Source organism: Gopherus evgoodei, chromosome 3, assembly GCF_007399415.2.
Source record: "Gopherus evgoodei ecotype Sinaloan lineage chromosome 3, rGopEvg1_v1.p, whole genome shotgun sequence".
NCBI classification, from domain to species: domain Eukaryota; kingdom Metazoa; phylum Chordata; order Testudines; family Testudinidae; genus Gopherus; species Gopherus evgoodei.
In genome coordinates this window covers 169,756,005-169,782,022 of record NC_044324.1, presented here as the reverse complement: position 1 = coordinate 169,782,022, position 26,018 = coordinate 169,756,005, and the positions used below count along the sequence as shown (strand labels likewise).

Here is a 26,018-nt window from a genome sequence, read left to right as displayed (position 1 = left end):
CGTAGCCGGAAATGCAGAGCCCAGGGGCGCGGAGCGGGAGCAGCACGGTCTGGCAGCAGCCCCCGGCTCCCCTTGTCCGCCCCCCGCCTGTGGCGTGGGCAGGACGTGGTGAGAGAGGGAGGCCCGCACCCGCGGCACAGAGGCAGCAGCTGGCGGCTGTGCATAGGGGTTGAGGAACTGGGGGGGTTGGGGAGGGCTGCGGACGCCACACGCGGCAAGTTCGCTGCTCCATGCAGCGACCGCCCCTCAGGCGGCAGCTCTGCAGCCTCCTGCCCGCTGCCAGAGAGGCCCGCAGCAGGGCGGGGGTTCAGCCAACACCGCCTCCCCATTGGCTGGGGCTGCCCCCGTGCCTTCCCCCCATTGGAGGAAACGCGGAGCGCACGGGCCCAGCACGCTCCGCTCGCGGTGGCTGCGTTCGCCTCGCGCTCCTCCCAGACCGATGCGCCAGGGGCGGAGGAGGCATCCGCAGCGCGGCCAATGGGCGTGAGGGGTGGGGGCGGGGCCCAGGGGGGCTGAGCCCGGCCAGGAGCCGCCAAGTTGGTAAACAAGCCCCGCGCCTCGTGGTGCGGCTGGGCGGGCGCGGCGGAGTCGGACGTGGCGTTGTGCGGGGGGCAAGTAAGCGAACGTCGCCCCTTCCCCCCGGGGCGGCCCGCGGGCGGTTGGGGGGGAGGAGTTGTGCCCCACCCCGGTCAGCTCGGCGTGGGGTTTCCGTGGGGGGCAGGCTGTGTAGGCCCGTCCCTGTGGGGGCGCCCGGGCCGTGCCCCCTCAGCGCAGGGCTGCTCCCCCTTCTCCTCCGGGCGGCCCACTGGCTGCTGCAGCCGCGGGGGCGCCCTTCACGCCGCCCTTCCCGCCCTGGGCCGCCTTGCCCATCGGCTGTTTCCCTTCGTGCTGCGGCTTCGCAGCGTCCCGGGCCTTCGGCGGCGGATACGTGACTGCGGGGCGGCTCGTTCTGTGGGTCTCTGTGCCAGGTGCATCCTCGGCAGGCGGGAGCCTCTGCGGGGAAATCCGGCGTGCGGAGCCGTGGCCGTGAGGGTAACGAGGGTAAAAGCAGTAAAGAGCCGTCAAGACCGAAACGGTGGCACCATCGTGAGGCTGCAAACAGCAGACACGAGAAGTGGGGAGGGACCCAAAGCCACTAATGTACATCCATGGTCTTGGGTCTTAACATTGTGCCGAATGTAAAAGTGGGAACGTGGCCTAGCTCCGCAAAGAGTCACGGTGGGAAACCGTGAATTCCTCCAGATTCACAGAATACCCTGCTGCAGACATATGAGATTCCCCCCTCCCCCCCCGCTTTGCAGTGGCTCTGCTCCCTTTGCAGTTCTCCCTTCCCTGTTCCCCCTGTACAATTCTGTTGGTGTGGAGTGTGTGTGGCCTTTGAATGTCCTGGGGGTCTGATCCTACAGATCTCTGACCTCTGTTCCCGATGCTGAGCACCCTCAAATCCCACTGACCAGTGCTTTTTGAGGATACACAAGATCTTGTTCTTAGACTGGATGGTTGTATTGACTGTGTTTTAGTGTAGAAAGAAACTTTGCCTTACTGGGGCCCTAATAAAGTACGACTAGTGCCGTGAGTGGTGTTTTGAAGCCTTTGTGTGGTAGCCACTTGGCCAATTTTGACTTACTTTTGGGGTTATCCAACGTGGTACTAGTGGCCATGGTGCTGGTAGTCTGCAGTGGGTTATGTCAGTTACAGATTCCTAATGGAAATAGGAGATCTAAGGGTTACACTTTTTTTTCTTTTGGGTATGGATCCAAGTAGAAGCAAACAGATTATGATATTGCCTTATAGAAACACTTGGAAAAATAAAACAAACACCAATCAATGTTAGTTCAGAGCTCTTCATTTTAGAAGGGCGATGATTAAAGAACTGGGTTAATGTGCTGCATTAGCAATATACATCACTTGCCTCTTTATTAGGTAGAGGCTGAGAATTATAACCATAAACAGTGTTTAAAGCTATCATTTTTTGACTGATTGCTAGTGGTAAAAGGGCACACATGGATATTGGACCTTAATGCATGATGTTGCTTAACAGGTAATATTTGCAATTCAAAATTTGCTCAATATTTGGCTTTTTGTGTGATGCATTCTTTATTTACACACACACACACACACACACACACACACACGCTTTATTTTTATATATATATATATATATATATATATATACACACACACACACACATTTTTATTTGTATGTATACACACGCCATCAAATTGTATTAATAACTGGTTTACAAGGTTAATCTTTGTGTTTTGGGCCCTATCTGTGAGGTGCTGACTTCAGTTGCATGTGTTCAGCAGGGTTGGGTGATTATCTTATTGTAAAGATCCCAGTGAAAAATGGCTTTTTTTTGCTGTGGGAGTTGGGGATGGTTGTCCGATTAAAAGAAGCTTATATATTCGGCCTGAATTCCTAACATCTTGTTTATGGGGAAAGAGGAGAATCTGCTATCACTTCACATAGTATATGTTCTGGCACATTGCCATTGTCATCGCTATAGAAACTTGAACTTCCATCTCCTGCTGCATAAGTGTAGCAGGAAGCCTTAGAAACCAGCCTATTTGAGGATCCTGATATAACTTGATGGAGGAACTGATCCCTCCTCTGAATGATTCAGTGTAAGAAGTTGCAGAGATGTAAAAAATCAACTAACAGACATCAGTACAAAGTAGTTAATTTAATGTGTCTTGAGACCAAAATGTGAATGAAAACTTAGGCCATTCAGTATCTGTAAAACTTTAAAGAAAAATAAACTTATATTTCATATAGGGATCTGTTAGTTTGTGTTACAAAAACAGGTAGGAACTAGACCTACACTGACTTTCTTTTGGTAACCTTTTCAAAAGTGTTTTGGATATAGACTGTTTGCACTGTTGTTGTATCCATGTTAGTCCAGAATATTAGAGAGACAGGATGGGAGAGGTAATATCTTCTATTGGACCAGCTTCTGTTGGTGAAAGAGACAAGCATTTGCGCTTACACACACGGGTGGTGGTCAAGGCACAGATTTGGATGTAGACTGATTTTGTTTGCTCAGTGTTTACGTGAACTATAAACATTCTGATAAATGGATTGAAGTGCTGGCTATATTCACAATAGTTATTGACAGTCTATTCCAGGAGTCGGCAACTTTTCAAAAGTGGTGTGCCGAGTCTTCATTTATTCACCCTAATTTAAGGATTTGCGTGCCAGTAATACATTTTAATGTTTTTAGAAGGTCTCTTTCTATAATATATAACTAAACTATTGTTGTATGTAAAGTAAATAAGGTTTTTTTAAATGTTTAAGAAGCTTCATTTAAACTTAAATTAAAATGCAGAGCCTCCCGAACCAGTGGCCAGGACCTGGGCAGTGAGAGTGCCACTGAAAATCAGCTCACGTGCCACCTTTGGCACATGTACCATAGGTTGCCTACCCCGGTCTATTCTAAACTGCTGAAATCTATGCTGCCGAGGCTGTGTATACACTTAAAATGCTATGGTGACAGCTGCTGTTGCATTTCAATGTAGATACTACAGTGGTGGGAGGGGTTCTCCTATCCCGATTGTTAATCCACTTCCCTTAGCTGCTGTGGTTAGCACTGTCTACACCAGCATTCAGTTGTCTTAACTATGCCATTCTCAGAGGAGAGGCTTTTTCACATCCTTGAGTGACATAGCTGGATCGAGTCAACCTTTCGGTATAGACTAGCCTGTAGTAACAAGTATATTTCTTTTGGTATCTCAACAATATATTAATATACATCCAGTTTCAATCAAGTACAGCAAGGCGATGGTAGAGGAACTATTCTCTCAACATTCTGGGACCTGTGTTGAACCAGAAAGTGAAAGTAGCTATAAACAAGGAGAAACTGACTAGTAAAGGGTCCAAGCTGAGAGAAATGTGGAAAGATTCTAAATATTTTTTTGTTTTAATAATTAAAACTGTTAATTGTCAAATAAGAACTTGATAATCTGAGGGTCCTTAAGTCTGCTGCCTTTCAATAGCAGCGTTTTGGAAAGTTTTTTGTGCTCTTAGGTTCTGTTAACTTTGCTGGAATGCAGTTCTTGTTCAGTATTTTACAATGCCCAGCAATGAGCATTGGAGTAGGCTTTAACTATTGAATCCGAGAACTCAAAATTATTACTTTGGCGTAACATGGTGCTTGAGTACCATTGAGTTCAGGGTAAAAGAATTGTCAGGTAGACTAGAAATATCCTGAGATGGAAAAGTTGATGACAAAGTGGTGTTTGTCTCGGTATAAACAAAATACAGTGGTGTTTCCTGAGTTTCTTTGACTGCTTCTGTTTCTGAGAAGATTGATGGAAGGAACAGTTTAACTGAAACTGATGTGGTTACCATTGTGTGATTTGAATTAGTACAGAGCAGACAACTCAAATTTCTTTTAATATGTCACAGATGCTGTGTGTTTCTTTTGCACTGCGTGTTTACCAGCAGTGACTTTTGTAACCTTGAAAGCTCAGATAAAACCTGATTGTAGTAATTCATAGTACATTGTCCTCAGATATGCAGGAGAAAAATGGCTGACCTTCAGGGGGCAAATGGCAAGCAGTTTCTGCTTTGTCAAAATAGTGTGATAAGGACAAGAAAAGGTCAAAAGAAAAGGATAGTTCCCTTTATGTTTACTCTTTGACCACTTTGTTTTGTTACTTTTATATTATGAGTCTGAGAGCTTGCAAAATATGTACGCTATTCTGGCATTAATACATAGCACTGAAGCTCTCTGTTTTGTTACTGCCAAGAAGAACTGTATGTATGTACAATCAGACTTCCAGCTACTCTGTGCTATTCAGTGCATTAGTGAGTATTTCATTTGCAGTATTTAAAAGCAGACTAAAAATAGCTGAGTTTGAATGTGTGCAAGGTGAGGTGTTTTTAGGCTTGCTGTCCTCCAGAATAACCCTCCTAAAGGCAGGTGGCAGTCTGTTATTTCTTATCTTTTATGGGACCAATTTCTGTTGGTGAGAGAGACAAGCTTTAGAGCTTTCTTTCACCAACAGAAATTGGTCCAATAAAAGATATTACAGTACCTCACCTACCTTGTCTCTCTAATATCCTGGGACCAAGGTGGCTACAACAGCACTGCATATTTCTTATCATGTCTGTCAGATTGTGTGCTTTTTCTTCTTGGGGTTAACTCTTGTTGTGGAGATGTAGAAACTGACTGAGGGAGAATAGTTGGATCACTGCATTCTCGCTTCCCTGGAGTTACCTAGCTGATAGTTCACACAAAATTTGTTAGTAGCTATTGGGTCAAGTTCATTGTGGGTGTCACTCTGACTTCAGTAAAGTGGCACCAAGGATGGCTGTGACCCAGTGTGTCTTCATGACTTATTGTGTTGGAGTGTTGGTGTAGAATTCTTCTGTCTACCTACCTACCACTTCTAGTTTGTAAAAGATAGGAAACTCTAGCACAAGGGTAGGCAACCTATGGCATGTGTGCCAAAGGCGGCACAAAAGCTGATTTTTCAGTGGCACTCACACTGCCCGGGTCCTGGCAACCGGTCCAGGGGGGCTCTGCATTTTAATTTAATTTTAAATGAAGCTTCTTAAACATTTAAAAAACCTTAAATACTTTACATACAACAATAGTTTAGTTATATATTATAGACTTATAGAAAGAGACCTTCTAAAAACATTAAAATGTATTACTGGCACGCAAAACCTGAAATTAGAGTGAATAAATGAAGACTTGGCACACCACTTCTGAAAGGTTGCGGACCCCTGCTCTAGCAGACTGCATTTAGACAAATTGAGTTTGTCTTGAGCCAAGCCAAGAATTGACATGGCATGAGGTTTTGCCCTCTCTGCCCATAACCATGCGTCAATTCCTCCCCCCTTCCCCTTTTAAGGCTTTCGTTTTTTCACTGAGGGGGATAATCAGTGAAAAGATGCATGTTGATTTGCATGAGGAAGATATTTAAAAATTATTTATAGAGCACCTCAGATGTGTAAAGCACTTTACAGAACATAGCAAACAGATGATCCCTGCTCTGAAGAACTGTTAGGTTTTGTGATTACAGAGCTTCTTGTTTAGAAATGTTACAAACTTAAATTTTGAGTTTTTTTTTAATTTACTTCATTCTTGAAACAGCTTACCTAACCAAATCAGAGTTTATAAATAACTACTACCTGTGGTGATCCAGCAACTTAATCTAATCACCCTAGAATGTAACTGTTGAAACTTAAAAATAAAGGCCCGCATGTCACCCTTAAATCATATAGATTCAGTACCCGAAGAGACACAATGCGTATAGTCTGCTTGCACTTAAGACAGTCACAGGACAGTTTTTTGTGGTGCTAATGGATGAGGCTGATGCTGTTGTACTGTCAACATAGAGTTCTTCCTGTGTTCAAGTCTCTCCCTGCCCTTCTTTTGCCCCTGCAGTTACTCCGTTTTCTGTGCCCAGTTTAGGGCTTCATTTATTCAGTCTCACTGCTGCTATCTGGATCTCCTCAGGTGTGTTGTCTTCTCCCATCCCTTACCTGGATCTACCTGTGGCTCTGGCATGCTCTAATGAGGCCTGATTCAGTATTTCTAACTTTCATACAGCTTCTATTGTCTTCAGTGTGGCAAATCCCAGCACACTGTGACAGAGTACGTGTACACATAATGATCAGGGCTGTGAGAAGGGTAGAAAAAGAAAATTGCAGTAAGAAAGAGAGCTTAGAGCAAAGTGAGAATTTCTTTATATCTTTTGTTTTTAAGGAACTCTCTGGAAATAAAGACTTTCCACAAGAGACAGTCATCTGAATTAATCATGTTTTATGCATACGGGCAAAGCTTATGTTGATTATGGGTGTATAGAAGGGAGCAGGCACAATTACAAACTCAAACTTTTTGAATATTTTAGAATTCCAAGACAGGAGTTTTTCAGTCTCGACAAATGAGCAGTGATATTCTGTGCGGTGGTTCTTGGAGCTGCAGTATACAACTTGCGGCTCAAGGAAAGAGGCATTGGAGCACAAAGGTAGCTTTGTGCCATTTTGGCAACCTCTATATTCTGGGCTGCTCCTGGGGCCAAAATAGTTCCTGATGTAATGTAAACAGCCCTAGAGTTATTCTAATTTAAAGCGGTTCATCTTAGACTACCCACAGACAGTGACACTGACCAGAAGTCCTGTAGCCCTATCTGCTGTAGACCTAGCTTTTGCACTGAAGCTTGTGAAGGAGCCTTCATACTTAATGCCTGCCCTCCGGGAGTTCTCCCCTGGCCTCTACAGTGGTTTTACAGCATACTTGGCCTATAGCAGAGGGGAGGTTCCCTCACAAGATCTTTAATGCTCAGGGAATGTGAGTTACATATGTGCAGTTGAAGAGTGGAGACTTGTTTCCAAGTGACTAAGTGAAGAAAAAGGATGGTTGTGAAGATTCTCTTGGAATCGTATGGCAGTATCTACATTGGTTGAGCATGGGATACTTTGCTCTATTGTGTACGTGTTTGCGGTGAGAGAAGATAGGTTTAAGCATGTATGCTTAGCATCAGATTACAGTTCCTTGTGGAGGAAAGTGACCCTCCAGTCCTAATGAGGCAGGAATTATAATCCATATCTTGATGGCTTTTTGAAGTGCTTTGGAGGGGGAGGTGATAGTAGGGAACAGTTAAAAACAATCAAGGGCAACTAGACTATTAAATACACTTCTACCTCGATATAACATGACCCAGTATAACACAAATTCAGATATAATGCAGTAAAGAAGTGCGCGGGGTGAGGAGGGGGAGGCTACGCACTCCAACTGATCAAAGCAAGTTCGATATAATGCGGTTTCACTATAACGCGGTAAGATTTTTTGGTTCCTGAGGACAGCATTATATCAGGGTAGAGGTGTATATAGCTATAGGAGATAGCTATGGAGACCTAGAGATACTAGTAAATACTCTATCAGAAGAGACTGGTTTAATTCTTTCTATATTCAGCAGTCTTGCCCATGCTGTGCTTTCAGTGCAACTTGTGCTCCTAAATCACTTAGATTCTCTTGAAAATCCAGCTGTAAAAGTGCATCCCCCTCAGTTCCCCTATAACTTACTATTCTGTATACAGCCATGAATCTTGTGGTTTGGGAGATGGAGTTAGTTTTTGTATTATGAGTCTGAGAGCTTACGAAATATGTAAACTATTCTGGCATTAATACATAGCACTGAAGCTCTCTGTCTTCCAAGTGCTTTGTGCACACTCATGGTCAGGACACCAGATTATATTCATATAAATGAACAGGAAAACCAAGACCGAGAGGTTAACTAACTTGTCCAAGGTAAATCTCAGAGCTGGAATTTCTGTTAGTCTGTATCCGCCAAAAGAACAGGAGTACTTGTGGCGCCTTAGAGACTAACAAATTTATTTGAGCATAAGCTTTCGTGGGCTACAGCCCACTTCATCAGATGCATGTAGTGGAAAATACAGTAGGAAAACACACACACACACCCATGAAACAATGAGTGTTACCATACACACTGTTAGGAGAGTGATCAGTCAAAGTGAGCTATTATCAGCAGGAGAGAAAAAGAACTGTTTGTAGTAATAATAAAAATGGCCCATTTCCAGCAATTGACAAGGAGATGTAAGGAACTGGGGGTGGGGGAAAATAAGCATGGGGAAATAGACATGAAACAATGGATGTTACCATACACACTATAAGGAGAGTGATCAGTTAAGGTGAGCTGTTATCTTTCTCTCCTGCTGATAATAGCTCACCTTGACTGATCGCTTTCCCTATAGCGTGTATAGTAACACCCATTTTTTCATGTTCTGTCTGTGTGTGTGTGTGTGTATATGTATGTATATATAATAATCTTCCTACTGTATTTTCCACTACATGCATCCGATGAAGTGGGCTGTAGCCCACGAAAGCTTATGCTCAAATAAATTTGTTAGTCTCTAAGGTGCCACAAATACTCCTGTTCTTTTTAGAGCTGGAATTGGCACACAGGAATTCCTGATTCCAATAGACCAGATTTCCCGCTCTTAAGATGAAATTTGAGTATTTTAGTTGGGCATTAAAACTGGGACTTATTTGACATGCAGCAACCTTAAGGCTTCCTTTTGAGATAGCCCTGTATCCTATGCTTATGATAATCAAGAGAACTTGTAGCAAAAACAGAAGTGTACATTTATTGTAGGAGCTAGGGCTCCAGTTTGCTAACTGGCCTATAAATAGGCAGCATATCTTGTATGAATTGTAAGAGGCTAAATTTGAACTTAATTCTATCTTATGGAGCAAGTCTGGTTAGATATATGTACCTCCTGGATCGATAGTGAGAGTTTGGGGTAGCTCACCTCCTGTTCAGAATCATGATAGGATTATCTTCACCACATGGGCAGAGAACGTGTGCACTCCTATGAGTCGCACACAGTATGTGCACGTAGGGCCAATGACTATGTAAATAGTAACTTATGATAAGATGTGTGGCTCTATCTCGTATGTCTGAGGGATGTAGGCACAAGATCAAAACCAAAGTATCTTACCACATCTGGTAAATGTGGGTGCCTGGTACAGCTGCACATCACGTATAACTGCTCTTCTATAAGTTGCAGAACTCCGACCTGCTAAGTAGTCAATGCCTTCAACCAATCAGATGCTTCCTTTCATAGTACCATTGGTGAAATGGCTAGCAAATTGTCCTGTTCTGTGGTTCATTTTTTGCTCTGTGATGGGTTATTACTGTACATTCAGAGACATATTATCATTAATCACATCACGGAGGAAAAGCTCATATTTTTTTCAGCAGTCTATAGATTGTCTCATGTTACAGAGTATTTATTTCTTGGGTCTGAAGGACTCTAGGCTTGCTTCTGAAGTGTGTGTGTAACTTATTAGTTTATAATCCCCATCCAGTACTTTGTGTGCTTTCACAAAGTTAAAACTTCCCCAAAAGAGAACTGGTTATAGAATAATACACTGCCCCAAAAAGTCAATTACCAGCTAATTAAGGAGAAATCCCTTTGTTACAGGCTGTATCCCACAACTTGGAGTTTGAATGGCCCTTCTGAGCTCTTTGCTACATATTGGAATTTAGTGCTCTGTAGATATGCAATTTTCTGTGTTTGCTGAAGATAGGGAACTGAACTTTGATAAACCCTAAATAGAACAGTAGTTGGTAAAGAGATTTTTGTGGCAGGATGGAACTAATTTGCAAGGGATTGTTAAGCAATTTTTATGAGAGAGGTTCGTGCTCTTAGTTTTATTTGAAATGTAGCTCCTGGGCTCAGTAAACAGATCTTTCTCTTGAAACTATCTTTCATTTGAAACAAAAATGGAAGAATTCCAGTCAGCAGTGGTTTATAAAAGGGATACATTATTTTGGGCTGTAAATTATAGTGTCTGAAGCCTTTGTTCTCTAAGGGCTTGTCTACATCAGAAAGTTGCAGCGCTGGTGAGGGAGTTACAGCGCTGCAACTTTGAAGGTGTACACATCTGCAGGGCATCACCAGCGCTGCAACTCCCTGTTTGCAGCGCTGGCCGTACTCCCGTTTTGTCTCGGGTGTAGAGGATCCAGCGCTGGTGATCCAGCGCTGGTAATCCAATGTAAACACTTACCAGCGCTTTTCTTGACCTCCGTGGAAGGAGGAAGCCTCTGGTAATCAAGCTGATCTCCTTTCCCGGTTTGCTCTCTCGTTCCCGGAACCCCGAGCAAGCAGGTAAGGAGAACCGCTTGCTCGGCGGTTCGGGGAACGAGAGAGCAAACCGGGAAAGGAGACCAGCTTTGCCGCGGTTTGCTCTCGCGTTCCCGGAGCCACCCTGCAAACCGCAGGGAAGGAGACCTGCTTGCTCGGGGTTCCGGGAACGAGAGAGCAAACCGCGGCGAAGCTGGTCTCCTTTCCCGGTTTGCTCTCTCGTTCCCCGAACCGCCGAGCAAGCGGTTCTCCTTACCTGCTTGCTCGGGGTTCCGGGAACGAGAGAGCAAACCGGGAAAGGAGACCAGCTTTGCCGCGGTTTGCTCTCTCGTTCCCGGAGCCACCCTGCAAACCGCAGGGAAGGAGAACCGCTTGCTCGGCGGTTCGGGGAACGAGAGAGCAAACCGGGAAAGGAGACCAGCTTCGCCGCGGTTTGCTCTCCCGTTCCCCGAGCAAGCAGGTCTCCTTCCCTGCGGTTTGCAGGGGGTTCGGGAACGCGAGAGCAAACCGCGGCGAAGCGGGTCTCCTTTCCCGGTTTGCTCTCTCGTTCCCGGAACCCCGAGCAAGCAGGTCTCCTTCCCTGCGGTTTGCTGGGTGGCTCCGGGAACGCGAGAGCAAACCGGGAAAGGAGACCAGCTTCGCCGCGGTTTGCTCTCCCGTTCCCCGAGCAAGCTGGTCTCCTTCCCTGCGGTTTGCAGGGGGGTTCGGGGAACGCGAGAGCAAACCGCGGCGAAGCTGGTCTCCTTTCCCGGTTTGCTCTCCCGTTCCCCGAACCCCCCCCTTGAAGCCGCCCAACAGCGCTGCAGTGTGGCCACATCTAACACCACTTGCAGCGCTGGTTGCTGTAAGTGTGGCCACTCTGCAGCGCTGGCCCTATACAGCTGTACTAATACAGCTGTAACTACCAGCGCTGCAAAATTTTAGATGTAGACATGGCCTAAAATTCTAGGATGCATAACTGACAAATGTAGAATAAAATCTTCATTTTTGTATAACTTTGCCTTAAATGTTACTGAAGGGGCATAGCTTGAAATCTGGTCAGTGTCAGAAAATGGGATAAATAGTTTCAGGTGCTACTCCTGGGTCCCCCTTCAAATCTACATGGTTTTGCAGTGATACTCTCCAATTTTTTGAATGTATTCTCTTCCCTGTTGCTGCATGAAAGAGCCAAAAAAGAAAAAAACAACCAAGGGAAACTGATGAAACATACGTGTTTGCAAGACTGAGTCTAACTTTAATCATGTGAGTAGTCCCACTGAACTCATTCAGTAAAGTTAGACGTATATGTTTACAGAATTGGAGCTTTAGCTTCCTATACAGCAGAAAATGAAACAGACTGTATATTTCAGCGAGTGCTAAGTTCACACACTGAAGAAATAGGAAAAAATGTAGGCTTTTTTCCTAATCTTTGGGGCTCCCTACAACAGTAATAGGTGCCTAGGTACTACAGTGACAGGGTGGGGCCATATAATTACCTAGACAGACAGACTTTCAGACCAGAGTGTTGTTTTTTTTTTAAATTGGCAGTGCCTGTTTAAAGTGATAAACCACTTCAATGTGCTAGAAATTATAGTTACTGGGTAGGGGACTAGGCAGTTGATACACAATAGTCCTTTCTAAGACTTATAGGGATAGACTAATTGCTTGAGAAATTAAATTATTGGCCTCGCTATGCAATAGCACAACAGAGCCTGTGGCATGTTTTCAGCAGAATTGCTATTTCGTGATTGGGTTAAGGACTGCTTTCTTGGTGGTGGTCGTTCATTTTCTAGATAAACAAAGTTGGCGGGTGGGGGGAAGGAGGCAGCATGACTTCCTCAAATATGTGGTTAAGTTCTGGCTGTTGAAATAGGAAACAGTAGAAATGGTCTTGTTGATAAACAAACAATTACAGTACAGTAACTCCTCGCTTAACGTTGTAGTTATGTTCCTGAAAAATGTGACTTTAAGCAAAATGATGTTAAGGGAATCCAGTTTCCCCCATAAGAATTAATGTAAATGGGAGGGGTTAGGTTCCAGGGAAATTTTTTTCACCACACACAAAATTATATAGATATACACACAGTATATGTTTTAAACAATTTAGTACTGTTCACAGGTATGGGTTTGGCTACATTTGCAAGTGTGCAGCGCTGGGAGTTAACGCTGTCTTCGTACAGCTGTGTAGGGAAAGTGCTGGAGTGTGGCCACACTGCCAGCTGCCAGCATTGCAGTGTGGCCACATTTGCAGCGGTGTTGGGAGTGGTTCATTATGGGCAGCTATCCCACAGAGCACCTCGTCCCATTTTGGTGCTGTGGGTTGTGGGAAGGGGGCGGAGGATGCGGGTCAGTCTGCTTCCTGTCTCAACGCCCCGTGATGCATTGCTTCACATCCCAGCAATCCCTGTTTTTCCTGTCCATATTTGGCTCCATCTTGAGTCTCTCAATGGTGTCTGTGCAGCGCAATTTGTGTGGGAAATGGAGCTCGAACTGCTGAGGAGTATGCTGACGAGTCTCGCTAGTGCATCACGTTTGGCAGTTGAGCTGTTCCTTAAGATACAAAATGATGGGGAGTCTGATGATGATAGCGAGTCGTCTGATGCATATGACACTAAATTGCTTCTGGCATTCACGGAAATCCTCAGCACCGTGGAATGCCGTTTTGGGGCTTGGGAAACAAGCACTGAGTGGTGGGATCACACTGTCATGGAAGTCTGGGATGACGAGCAGTGGCTGCAGAACTTTCGGATGAGAAAAGCCACTTTCATGGGACTTTGTGCTGAGCTCGCCCTACCCTGCAGCGCAAGGACATGAGATTGAGAGCTGCCCTGACGGTGGAGAAGCTGCCCTGCCGATGGAGAAGCGGGTGGCTATTGCATTCTGGAAGCTGGCAACTCCAGACAGCTACCGATTGGTCGGGAACCAGTTTGGAGTGGGAAAGTCGACCGTTGGAATCGTGTTGATGCAAGTTTGCAGGGCCATTGATCGCGTCCTGCTAAGAACCATGACTCTGGGGAACATGCAGGACATTGTGGATGGCTTTGCACAAATGGGTTTCCCTAACTGTGGAGGGGCGATAGATAGGACGCTTATTCCTATTCTGGCACCACCCCACCTAGCATCCAAGTACTTTAATCGGAAGGAGTATTTCTCTTTGGTTCTCCAGGCGCTTGTGGATCACCGTGGGCTTTTCATTGACATTAACACGGGCTGGCTCGGAAAGGAGCATGATGCACGCATCTTTCGGAACACTGGCCTGTTCAGGAAGCTGCAGGCAGGGACTTTTTTCCAAGACCGGAAGATCGCAGTAGGGGACATTGAAATTCCCATTGTGATGGAAACCCCGCTTACCCATTAATGCCTTGGCTCATGAAACCGTATACAGGGAAGCTTGACAGGAGCAAGGACCAGTTCTATAACAGGCTGAGCTGGTGCCGAATGACTATGGAGTGTGCATTTGGCCATTTAAAGGGGCGCTGGTAATCTCTGTATGGGAAGCTAGACTTGGGGGAAAGCAGCATCCCTGCCGTTATATCCGCGTGCTGTACCCTCCATAATATTTGTGAAGGGAAGGGTGAAAGATTCAGTCAGGCATGGACCTCCGAGGTTCAATGCCTGGAGGCTGAAATTGCACAGCCAGAGAGTAGGGCTACTAGAGAGGCCCAGCACAGGGCTTCAAGGATTAGGATGCCTTGAGGGAGGAATTTGAGGCTGAAAACCAACAGTAATGTTTGGTGCCTTGCATGGGAATGAAGTGCAGTGATTACAATGTTAGTAGGAATCTGTTTTTCCTAAGCTGATTTGCAGTGCCTGTTTCTTTCCTGGGCTAAGGTATCTTTGACTTTCTGCAATAATAAAGACTGTTTTCAAAGCCAAGAATTCATTTATTGAAAAGAAAATAACTTTGACAGACACATAACATTTTGAGAAGTTAAAAAGGCAGGGGGGTGGGGTGTGGAACTGTACAGTCACAGGTTTGTATATGTCCTGTCTGGAGTGCTGTGCAATGACTGCTGCACTTCAGTATGCCTATACTGCATGATGATGGGGGTTGAGTGCAGAAGGTAAGGGTCGTAGTTCTCAGGGCTGGTTGGTGAACATATAGGTGTTGGAGGCAATGGTGGTGGTGAGAACCTGGATGCTGGGGAACGGGGTTTTGAGCTGACATTGGGGCACAAGGGAAAGAGCTTTGGGATGGGGCAAGGGGTGGCGCGATAGTGCTCTGCCTGCATGGCTACGAGCGCCTGGATAGAGTCTGCTTGGCACACCAGGATGCTTATCAGCTGCTTTGTGCCTTTCTTCCTGGCCACTGCGTTTCTCTGGTGGATCCTACTTTTGCTTTCCCTCCAGTCCTGCACTTTTTGATTCTTGGTGGCAGAGTGATCCATAACTGCTAGCAGCAGTCTTCTTTGCTTTCTTGCGGCTTCTTCCGGAGGTTTTGGAGTCTTTGAGCTGTTGATAACACGAGCAGCCAAGAACTCAAGGTTGCTTGTGGAAAGACAAAAAAGGCAACACTTAACAGAGGCAGCATTGTTTATATCCCGGACAGTTATTCCCACAAAGTGAAGGAGTAACATTCTTCATGATAGCATAATTTTCCCATACCAAAGAGAGCGCACATAACCCACAGGAGCCTGAAATGGTGAGTAGAGGGGACTGATTGCTTCCGGGCTGTATTGTCCTCGGGGTTTCTGTGCATTGGGGAAAGCAAACAGCTGCAGGCGGCACCTACACTGAATGCTCTCCCAACATTTTCCACAGGAGTTGATCCTGGAAGATATCTCACTGCTGTGGGTCACCTGGAAAGAGCGGGAGGGTCTTCTACAGCAATGCGAATTCTGCCCTGGCCCCTATGCAGCTTGCCTGTATCTTGCAATGGTCCCCCCACCCTTCGCTATTCCACATCTAGGCATGCATGCAGAACCCTCCCTCCTCTCCTGAAAAATTTCCATCCTGAAAATAAAAGCCGCTTACTGGGAACCTGCTTCTCTGTTTGTCCTCCACCAAGAACCGGCTGCTGCGACTGGCTACCTTCCTCCTGGCTTGAGAAGAGCTCCTGGCTGCATGCCTCCAGGGACTCCGAGGTGTCTCCCCCCACCCCAGTACCCTCACTCTCGGTTTCCTCCTCCTCCCCGCTCTGAAGTGTCCATTGTGGTCCTCAGATTGGCAGTGGGGTCACCCCCAAGTATTGCACCCAGCTCTTTGTAAAAATGGCAGGTCGTGGGAGCAGCGCCAGAGCGGTGGTTTCCCTCGCGGGCTTTGCAATAGGCACTCCACAGCTCCTTCACTTTAACCCTGCACTGCAGTGCGTCCCGGTCATGGCCCCTTTCCAGCATGGCCCTTGATACCTACCCAAAGGTATCGTAATTCCTACGGCTGGAGTGCAGCTGGGACTGCACAGCTTCCTCTCCCCAAACACTGATGAGGTCCAGCAACTGGCCATTGCTCCATGCTGGGGCTCGTTTGGTGCGTGGAGGCATGGTCACCTGAAAAGATTCACTGACTGCACTCCAACCTGGCTGAGCAAACAGGAAGGGGATTTTTAAAATTCCCGGGGTATTGAAAGGGTGGGTCACCTGAGGCCAGAGCAGTAGAGTTCGAACTGATGAGCAGAGTGGCTGAACTGGCATTCTGGGATACCTCCGAATACCAATAACAGCGCGTTTGGTGGCCACACTGGCGGAGCAGCGCTGCATCACCAGCGCTGCCGTTGTTATTCCCCAGGCCGAGGTGGAGTACAGCCAGCGCTGTAGCCAGGGAGATACAGCGCTGTATGTGCCTTGCAAGTGTGGATGGTGAGTGAGTTGCTGTAAAGCCCCCACCAGCGCTGCAACTCTCCAGTGTAGCCAAGCCTTAAAATAATTGTGAAGCTTTGTTTAGGTGGTGAAGTTAGAGGGTGGAAGAGAGAGGGATATTTTTCAGGGAATGCTTTACTGCTAAATGATGAACTAGCGCTTGGTTGAGCCCTTAAGGGTTAGCATGTTGTTAATGTAGCCTCTCACACAAGGCAGCACGAACATGAAGGAGGGGAGACAGCATAGCAGGCAGACACACATCTTGTGTGTGGGAGAGAGAGATGCACACTGCCCCATTAAGTAAGCTGACCCACTCTTAAGTGCGTTGTCGTCTTAAGTGGATCAGGAAGTTGAGACATCAGCTGCTACCCCAAGCTCTCTCTGTCTCTCTCCATCCGCATCCCCTCCCTGCTCTGTATGGAGCATGGGGGAGGGGAACACCCTGACATTAGCCCACCCTCCCTCCTTGCACAGCATGCAGGAGTCTCTGGGAGCAGCTCCAAGGCAGAGGGCAGGAGCAGCACATGGCAGTGGGGGGAGGAACAGCTGAACTGCTGATGGATAGCTGCTGGGTGGCTGCAGCAGCACAGGGAACTTAAGGGAGCAGGGAGCTGATGGGCTGCCGGTCCACCCTGGTTCCAGGCCCCACCAGCTAGCTGCAATGGGCTGCTCTTCCTGCAAGCAGTGGGCAAAACAAGTGGCTGCCAAACAACGTTAGAAGGGAGCATGACACAGCTTTAAATGAGCATGTTCCCTAATTGATCAGCAACATAACAGCGTTAACCAGAATGACTTTGAAGAGTTACTGTATATGAGGCCAGTTGGACGGTGAGGTCAGTCCTCCTTAAAAGAAGGAATCAAGCTTGGGGCATGACTGGTCCAGATTTCGGGTGCTGGAATCCTGCTGCTGCAGGGCCCAACTGATGTGTGAGCTTCATGCAGCTTGTTTTATGGATTCCTGGAGAAACCAAGAATAGCATCGAATTTTATCTTTGCAAAACAGTATTTTAAAATCTTGACTAGAATGATAGAAGCACAGAACTGTTCATGTGTCTTCCCAGTGTGAAACTTCAGACTTGGGAGACACATGCTTTTGATGCATGGGCCAAATTCTGTGTTAATTTACACACCTGCTGCCCCACCAAAATCAAATAAATTACACCAGTGGAACTGAGAGTAGAATTTGGGCTGTAGAACGTGCATTAGCAGGGTACCTGTAGTGTTTCAGGATGTACTGAGTGCAGCAAGTGGCCTATAATGCAGTCTCACATTAGTATCTTAATTGATGCAAGTGAATTATTTCTAGATCCCTGACCGGCGTAGAAAGAGGTTTAATCAATTCCAGGCACGTGGACCATGACTAAGGTTTTGCATTTCTCCAGACAATGTCTGACCTAATCAGAATGAAGTAAATAAAACCATCAGTCTAGAACATTCATTTTGCACTGATGTATCTGTGCCTAAAATAAAGTAGACAGCACACCCACTCAAATTGTCCAAAGCCAGCATCAGACTCTTTTTTTTTTTTAAAATCTCTATATTGTATTTCAAACCATGTATGGGGAAAACTGCTTGTGCAGGCTTCCTAGTCAGCCAGTACTAGTCAAAATGAGTACTAATCTTGAAATTTTGGGGAAGGAGGTTGAGTGCTGGCTATATTTGATGTTGCTTCAGTTTTAAATGTCACTGGTAAATTTGTGCAAGGATGTTTACAAAAATGTTCTCTGAGACTCTACAGGTTAATTAAATTGTATGTCAGGGCCACCCTGCAAATGTACCGTGACTCCTAAAATAGAATTGACTTGTTGGCTATACAACCAGTCAGTTCTTTAAACAAACCTTGTTGTTGGAGGTTTTAGTCTATTATGTAAAATCCTGCTCTTTTATTGACTGATTTGATTCCTTTCTTGAAGAGGAAATGGCCACGCCCCCTTAAATGTTACTGTTTGTTATGCTCCCTGCTCAGTTGAGATTTGGGTGAGTCTGGACACAAGAAAGCCAGTTAATGAGAACACACTTCTGTTGAGGACCTGGTGTTCTGCTATGGGGGTATGGGAAAGTTGTAAGGGGGCAAAACTTGAAGAGGCTGTAAATGAAACTGCTACTAGTGTAGTATGTAAGGACATAGGATCAGATGTACAAGGGGAAGTAGAAATAATCTTGATGAAAAGCGTTCTATAAGAGCTTGGTATTCTTCATTTCCCGACTGTAGCCCGCTACACTTAATTCATGGTCACACACGGAGTGTCTCTATTGTCTCTATTAGCGCTTTTCTCCAAAATACGTACTCCTGCCACCACTAGTGGAGTTCCAAAGCTGGTTGCCACTGGGGAGACTATCATAGATTAGCTTCCAGCATCCCTAGTCTCTTCTTGTCTGGATTAGATAACGGTGGCTGCAATGATGATAATTTTGGAAAAAAACTCATGTAGACCCAGGTCTGGTCTACATTTAAAAAATTATGGTGATATAGCTACTGCACTCAAGGGTGTGAAAAATCGACACCCTTGAGCTCCATAGTGGTGCTGCCCTAATCCCCGGTGTAGATGGAGCTAGGTTGACAGAATGCTACTATCACTTGGGGAGGTGGAGTTTCTACAGTGACAGAAAAGTCTCTTCTGTTGCTGTAGTCTCTCTCTACACTACGGGGCTGCAGCAGCATAGCTACATGGCCGTACTTATGCTGCTTTAGTGCCTGTAATGTGGACGTGGTCCCAGTCTGTGAAGTCTTTCACAAGCTTTGACTACCGGTATGTGGTAGAAGAACCACATAGGGGTCAGAAGTTGACCAGTTGATTCATTCTTTTTTTTTTTAATTTAATTGTGGAGGGGCTGTTATAAATGCAAGAATCTAAATTGTATCTGATAATGGTTCTTGTCCAGTGGTTATACAGCTGGACTTTGATCCCATGCCTCACCATACACTCTGAGGGAGTGCCTTGTTATAACTGCACACTTCTTGTGTGATACTTGCCTTAAATCTTCATTATAATGTTGCAACAACTCCTCTGAAGAAAAAGTTAAAATACATATTGGCTCCCTGCTTGTTCCTAATAGCATGCTGTGTTCTGCTATATTCCTTGATTTAGCTTGCAAGGTTTCAGCTGGGTTTGAAATTCAGTATAGTAGCAGGAGAGCAGATTACTCACTGGTGTGACATATAGCTTAAAAACAAAAAAACCCTACCATGTTCACCTTGTTATATACTCTAGAGTGACTTGATTCCAGCCTCATCAATAGCGTTCTGCCTTCCCCCATATTAAGAGCTATGGGACTCTTTCCAGAGATGCATTAAGCTGTAAAAGGTTAACTAACTCAAACACTGTTGCCCTGTCTATACTAGGAAAATAAGCCATGGTTGATGTCTGTCAGCCAGCCACAGGTCCTATTCTAGACAGGCTCATAAACCTGCTACCATAAAAACAGGCCCAGTTTGTCAATACCTTGGATGCAAAGTATAGTAGTCTCTGCCTGCCTGTCCTGACAATGGCAAAGGCAGGGTACAATGTGGTTAAAATGGTTTCTGAAAAGCTGAGGCTGAAGCCACTCCTTAAGAAAGTTTTGCATTGAGCATTTGCTAGCACAGTCTTTTTAGTAACGTAGGTGGAGTCCTAGTGGAACAGAGTCCTTGTAGAACAAAACCTGCTTGTTGCAGTGGGTGTTCACAAAAGTTTGGTCCCTCTACTCAATAACAGCCAAACCCTCTTCAGCTGTGATGTGCTTCTCTTTCTCTCCCCCCCCCCCCCCTTCACCATTTTCAGTTTAACAACTTCCGTCTGTTCTCTTCCTGGATCCTTCACTTGATATCATTAAAATAAATAATCTTTGTGTTTCTTTTCTTCGTGATTACCTGTTGTTCCTTTTTTAAAGGTTGTTCTCATCCATGCTTTCCTCTACTCACCCTGGTAGTCTCGTTGACTTCTGCTTTCCACATCTCTTCCAGAATAAGAGTTTTATGTGCTCTCTTGAGCACTAAGCTTGTTTGAGACTCACTTCTGTCAGCCTTCATTTGTTGGTGGCCTCCTTAGCACTGATGTTCTCCCCTCTTCATGCACCTCAGTTGTGCCCGGGTTTTGATCAAATTGAATGTAAGCTCTCCAGGGCATTATGGGTCTTATTCCCCCCCCCCCCCCCCAAAAAAAAAAACAAAAAACAAAAAACAAACCAAAAACATAGCAGGGATACTCTGTATTCCCTGTGTACAGTTAAGCAAGCAAACTTATTTCCAATTTAGCCGGGTGTGGATAAGCCCTTTTCCTTCATATGATCTACTTTTTGATGTTTGTAATGGGATTTAGTATAATAGGAGATTTGGAGCCCTCTTTCAAATCTTGCTTCATAGTGGACTCCGGAACTATTTAGTGTGGTGGCTTCTGATTTGATACCCTACAAATATCGTATAGGAAAGTGTAACACTGATTATTTTAAACACTTTTTTGTGACATTCCTCCCCACCTTTTTATAGAAATGAGCTCACCATGTCTCTTTAGCTGAATGAAGGAGAGTACCAGATTGTATGCGTTGCTTCCAGTAAATTGTCCTTCTACAGCTCAGGACAAGGGCACATCACTGAGGCCTTTGCATTTTCAAATGGCCCACAGTACACTTAAGAGTGGTAGGGTTAAAATTCTTGCAGGCACAAGTGGATGTAATACCATAGAAATCAGTGGTGGTTTGTCAGCAGCAAATCTGGCCCGGTATCTCTTATACAGCTAAAACTAACAAAGAGGAACTGGTCATATTTACTCATGGATATATTTAGCTGTGGAGGATGAGGGCACATTGAGCAATATATGATTTCCATTTGTAACTTTAATTTCTCTGTTAATTTCAAAATTAATAAGTCTTCCAAAATAAGTTGTCTTATCACCCACATTGTTTTATGGTATGGTAACAGAACAATTTCATGAACTCCTCTTCCTCTACCCAGATAGTTTTCTTTAAACTTGTATTAGAAGGACACCATGTTAAAAAGCAGTCCCTTATTTTCCCTGATTCCATTGGTTTTGTTCTGGTAGCTGTAACTGCACCATCTCTTTCATTGCTCCAAGTGTGTAAAAAATGAAGTGTGTGTGTTCAACAGTGATCTTTGCCTGCATTACTGCAAACACGAGATTAAACCCTAACTACTTCATAATGGTGAATTTGTATACTTAGCATTATAGTCTAAGCTGAAATACTATACTGCCTACTTTTTTCCCCCTCAGTCTGATTTGCAGGGATAATGCTGCAGATACTTCTTTAAGGCCTTGGCTACACTGGCACTTTACAGTGCTGCAACTTTCACGCTCAGGGGTGTGAAAAAACACCCCCCTCAGCACTGCAAGATACAGCGCTGTAAAGCCTCAGTGTAATCAGTGCCCAGCGCTGCAAGCTACACCCGTAGAGGATGTGGTTTACGTGCAGCGCTGGGAGAGAGGCGCTCCGACCACACTCACACTTCAAAGCGCTGCCGCGGCAGCGCTCCGAAATTTCAAGTGTAGCCATACCCTAAGTTAAGACCGAGCAAAAACTTCCAGTGTTTAAGGATGAAAAAAACCTTTTGTTGATAGATGTAGTAAACCTCTTTCCTTATCTTACAAGACAGTTTTTAAGTTTAAAAATACATAAAGCAACTTTGCATTAATATTAATAGGCTGACTTTAAACTCTTCAAAGTAGTGAAATTCAGAAATCAAAGTTTTATTTGGTCTCTTTTTTTACTATTCTGAAGCCTATAGATACATGCTGCAAAGTGACCCCTGCAAAAAAGTGGCATGTGGAGCCTTAATTCTAATTCTCCTGTATTGGTTTCATTGTACCACAAGTACACTGTCAGCACCAGTGTTTCTGGCTGTGTGATTTATGCTGTAGTTAGAGCATGACCCACATAATTGATATTTTTTTGTTACTTTGGACTACCCTTAGTGCTGGGCATTAATTATTCTGTTATATTAAACAAATACTCCTGTAACTTGAGTTACAGAAACACTTAGGTTTCCCTGGAATTCAGCGATCTTAGTGCAAGGAAACACATGCCACTTCTGTGTGATTGATAAACGGAGCTGGCTTATAAGAAGGATCTTTGCATTTGCTCAGAAAATAACTGGATTCAGTCATTAATGGCTTGCAGTAGGGCTAATACCATATGTGCTGTTGTCTGAGTTTATAGCACTTGAATGTACTAACCGTTTATAATCATTGTGCATATGTATATAATATTGTGTGTGTGTGTGTATGTTGACAGAACACACTCTAAAAATGAAAACATGCCTTTGCAGTTACCCAGGAAACAGTTTAAATACACAGTAACTCTGGCAGTGCCCAATGAAGGCTGCAGGCAGAAGTGTTAAGGACGTTATCTTGAGGCCAGTATAGGGAATTCTCCTCCAACTGAGGATCGAGCCTTAGAAGGCATCCTTGCCCAAGTGTTTGCCTCTGTGCTCTCTGTCAGAGTGAGTGGGTGAGCCAGGACTGTATAGGAGACATTTCAGAGTCCTGAAGACTGTTGTGGAGGACCATTTGTACAGTGAAGTAGCTGGAGACGAAAGTGAAATAAAAAGAAAACACTGTTTTGCGCGTAACTGCAAACCTGCTTGGCACAACACAGAGAGAGTAGTGAGTGTCCTGTTTATGTTGCACTCATGGCTCTTCCAATATGAGGAACAGTTATGCCCAGAAGAAAGCACTTTTGGCTTATTTATTTGTATTACTGTAGCACAGAGGTGGACAAACTACGGGGGGGTTGGATGGGGGGTGGGGTCCTGGGGGGCAGTTAGGGGACAGGGAGCAGGGGGTGGTTGGATGGGGTGGAGGTTCTGGATGGTAGGTGGGTCAGGGGACAGGGAAGGTGGGGGTTAGATAGGCATGGGAGTCCTGGAGGTGAGGGGGGCTGTCAGGGGGCAGGGAGCGGGGCGGTTAGATAGGGAGCGGGATCCTGAGGGGGTGGTTAGGAGTGTGAATAGGGGGTGGGACAATCAGAGGACAGGGAGCAGGGGGGGTTGGATGGGGGTGGGGTCCCCCTACAGTGGGTGTCCTGGGGTCTTGTCAGGGGGCAGCAATAGGGGTTGAGGCAGTCAGGGGACAGGGAGTGGGAGGGGGGTTGGAGTGGGGGCGGGGTCCCCCTACACTTTGTTTCCTATCATTTAATCAGTTACCGATCCATGAGAGGGCCTTCCCTTTTATCCCATGACAGTTTTTTTGCTTAAGAGCCTTTGGTGAGGGACTTGTTAAAGGCTTTCTGAAAATCTTAAGAACACTATATCCACTGGATCCCCCTTGTCCACATGCTTGTTGACCCCCTCAAAGAATTCTAGTAGATTGGTGAGGCATCATTTCCCTTTACAAAAACCATGTTGACTCTTCCCCAACAAATTGTGTTCATGTACGTGCCTGACATTTTGTTCTTTACTATAGTTTCAACCAGTTTTCCCGATACTGAAGTCAGGCTTACCGACTTGTAATTGCCGGGATCACCTCTGTAGCCCTTTTTAAAAATAGGTGTCACATTAGCTATTTTCCAGTCATTTGGTACAGAAGCTGATTTAAATTTTAGGTTACAAATTACAGTTAGTAGTTCTAAAATTTCACATTTGAGTTCCTTCAGAACTCTTGGGTGAATACCATCTGGTCCTGGTGACTTCTTACTGTTTATCATTTTGTTCCAAAACCTCCTCTAATGACACCTCAATCTGGGAGAGTTCCTCAGATTTGTCACCTAAAAAGAAGTGAGTGGAACTATGTCCAGGTGAGCATGGTTGCGGAGCCTGCTGGCCCCTACTTAGGAAGGGGGAGGAAAACAGCAGAATGGTTAAGTGCCACTAGTTATTTTTCAGGAGGGGGGAAAGAGAGGCAGGAGTGCTGCTCCTCGTATGAGTGGGGAGAGAAGGGAAACAGAGCAATGCAACCATACCTCTCATGTAAGAAAAGGGAGCAGTAGAGTGGCCCACATGGAAAGTTGGAGCTGGGAGGCTGGGTACCTCTTTCATGGCCAGGAGGTGGTGCAGCAACAAAGCTCTGAAAGGAGGAAGGGACTCCTAGAACTCACTTGTTGCGGATGGTTGGAGGAGAACAGCTGAGAACAAGTCTAACTGTGTGTGTATGTGAGAGCTGAGAATTGACCCACTGGGGTGCATGTGGTGCAACGGGGGCTAGCAATACTATTTTTGGTGGGACAGAATTAACTAACTAGAGTCAGGGTTTACTTACTGGTGGGGGAGTGAAGATGTATCCATGTACATTAATTGGGCATGAGTGTAGTGGGTATGCAAATGAGAGAGCATGGCAGTTACAGGTACTCTTCACTCAGACTAGCAGGATGTAGATATTAAGGAAATCTTTCAGACCTTGATAATCAGATGTCAAACACATACACTGATGCTTTTGTGCATAGAGTAGGAGGGAAGTGGGACCATATGCCTATGTTTATTGGTTTTACCTAACCCTGCCTTCCCTAGAACAGTTCTCTATTGACCTAAAGGTATGTGAGTCCTGAAATAGTGTCCTTTGTGCACATTTGTAGGAACAGGGCTTCTTTTTGGCTGGCATTCAGTTTGGCCAATTGGCTATTGGATCTCTAAGTGAAGGTTCCTAAGATAAGCAATTGCCCAAAGGGGGTGGAGGGCAATTTATTCCTGAGAGAATTATGTACCAAAATATTAAATATGTACCAAAAATTATGCACGCTATTTTAAAATTCTGCAAAATTCTACAAATTTTGTGTGTCAATAAATAAATGTGGCTCCGGCATGGCAGTGAGGAGCACAGGCCACTGACTGCATTGAGGTGGGAGATCACCCTGAAGCCCCCACCGCTCCCAGTACAGCGACTTGGCAGTGAGTCTGCACCTGACCCTGACACAATGAAGGGCTGGGCCTGCCCCTCTATACCAGGTGTGGCAGGCAGGCTCAGCCCAGCATGATCCAAGTATGGAGGGCTCGGGGGGGGGGGGAGGGAAATCCATGTGTGGGGGAGAGGTTTCGGGGTGTCTCAATAGGAGCTCTGGATGCACAGGAGCTTTTTGGGGGTTCTGGGTGCAGGTGCAGTGGGTCTCTGCAGGGGATCCAGGTGAAGCTGGTTGTGGCTCAGCAGAGGAGGTCTGGGTGCTAGGGGAATGGGGCTTTGAGTGGGGGTTTGGGTGTGGGGGGGCTCATCAGAGGGGTCCAGGTGTAGGGAGATGGAGCTTGTCAGGATGAGGGTTTGATGGGCCTGCTTAACAGGGGAGCCCCAGCTGCTGCTGAGAGGATGCTGTGCCGGGATCCTGCTTCCCCCACTCATGATTTCCCCTATCTCCTTTTCTTCTGCATCCCTCTCCCCTCACTTCCACATTCCCTTCCCCCTGCCTTATTCTATCCCCTTCTTTTCCTACTGCCTTTCCCCCACCCCCTCGCCCCTCCTTCCCTCATTTTCCCCTCCCCCACCTAGCCCCATCATGGGCACTCACTGTTGCACAGAAAGGCACACAGAAGGGGAGCACAACTGGCATTGGGACCTAGGATATGGTGTCCAGCTGCAGATTCATCAGAGCCCAGAGGCAGCCTCCTTCAGCTGGGCAGTCTGTGCTTGCAGAAATGAGGTGTGTGTGTGTGTGTGTGTTGGGCACGTAACCCCATGCGCCCCCCATGCCTTGTCTGTGTTTTTTGG

At 45.7% G+C, this 26,018-nt stretch overlaps 1 protein-coding gene across 3 annotated transcripts in view; it reads left to right on the top strand.

Annotated features, from left to right (window-relative positions):
- Nucleotides 1-514: 514 nt before the first annotated feature.
- Nucleotides 515-26,018, top strand: part of COQ8A (coenzyme Q8A) — a 78,915-nt gene continuing 53,411 nt past the window's right edge. For 2 of the 3 annotated variants that reach the window (XM_030557371.1, XM_030557369.1), the window contains exon 1: nucleotides 515-615. The gene's annotated coding sequence lies outside the window, so the exon portion shown is untranslated. Of the gene's footprint in view, nucleotides 616-25,856; nucleotides 25,951-26,018 lie in introns of those variants that run through there. The other variant, XM_030557370.1, reaches the window with a different exon arrangement.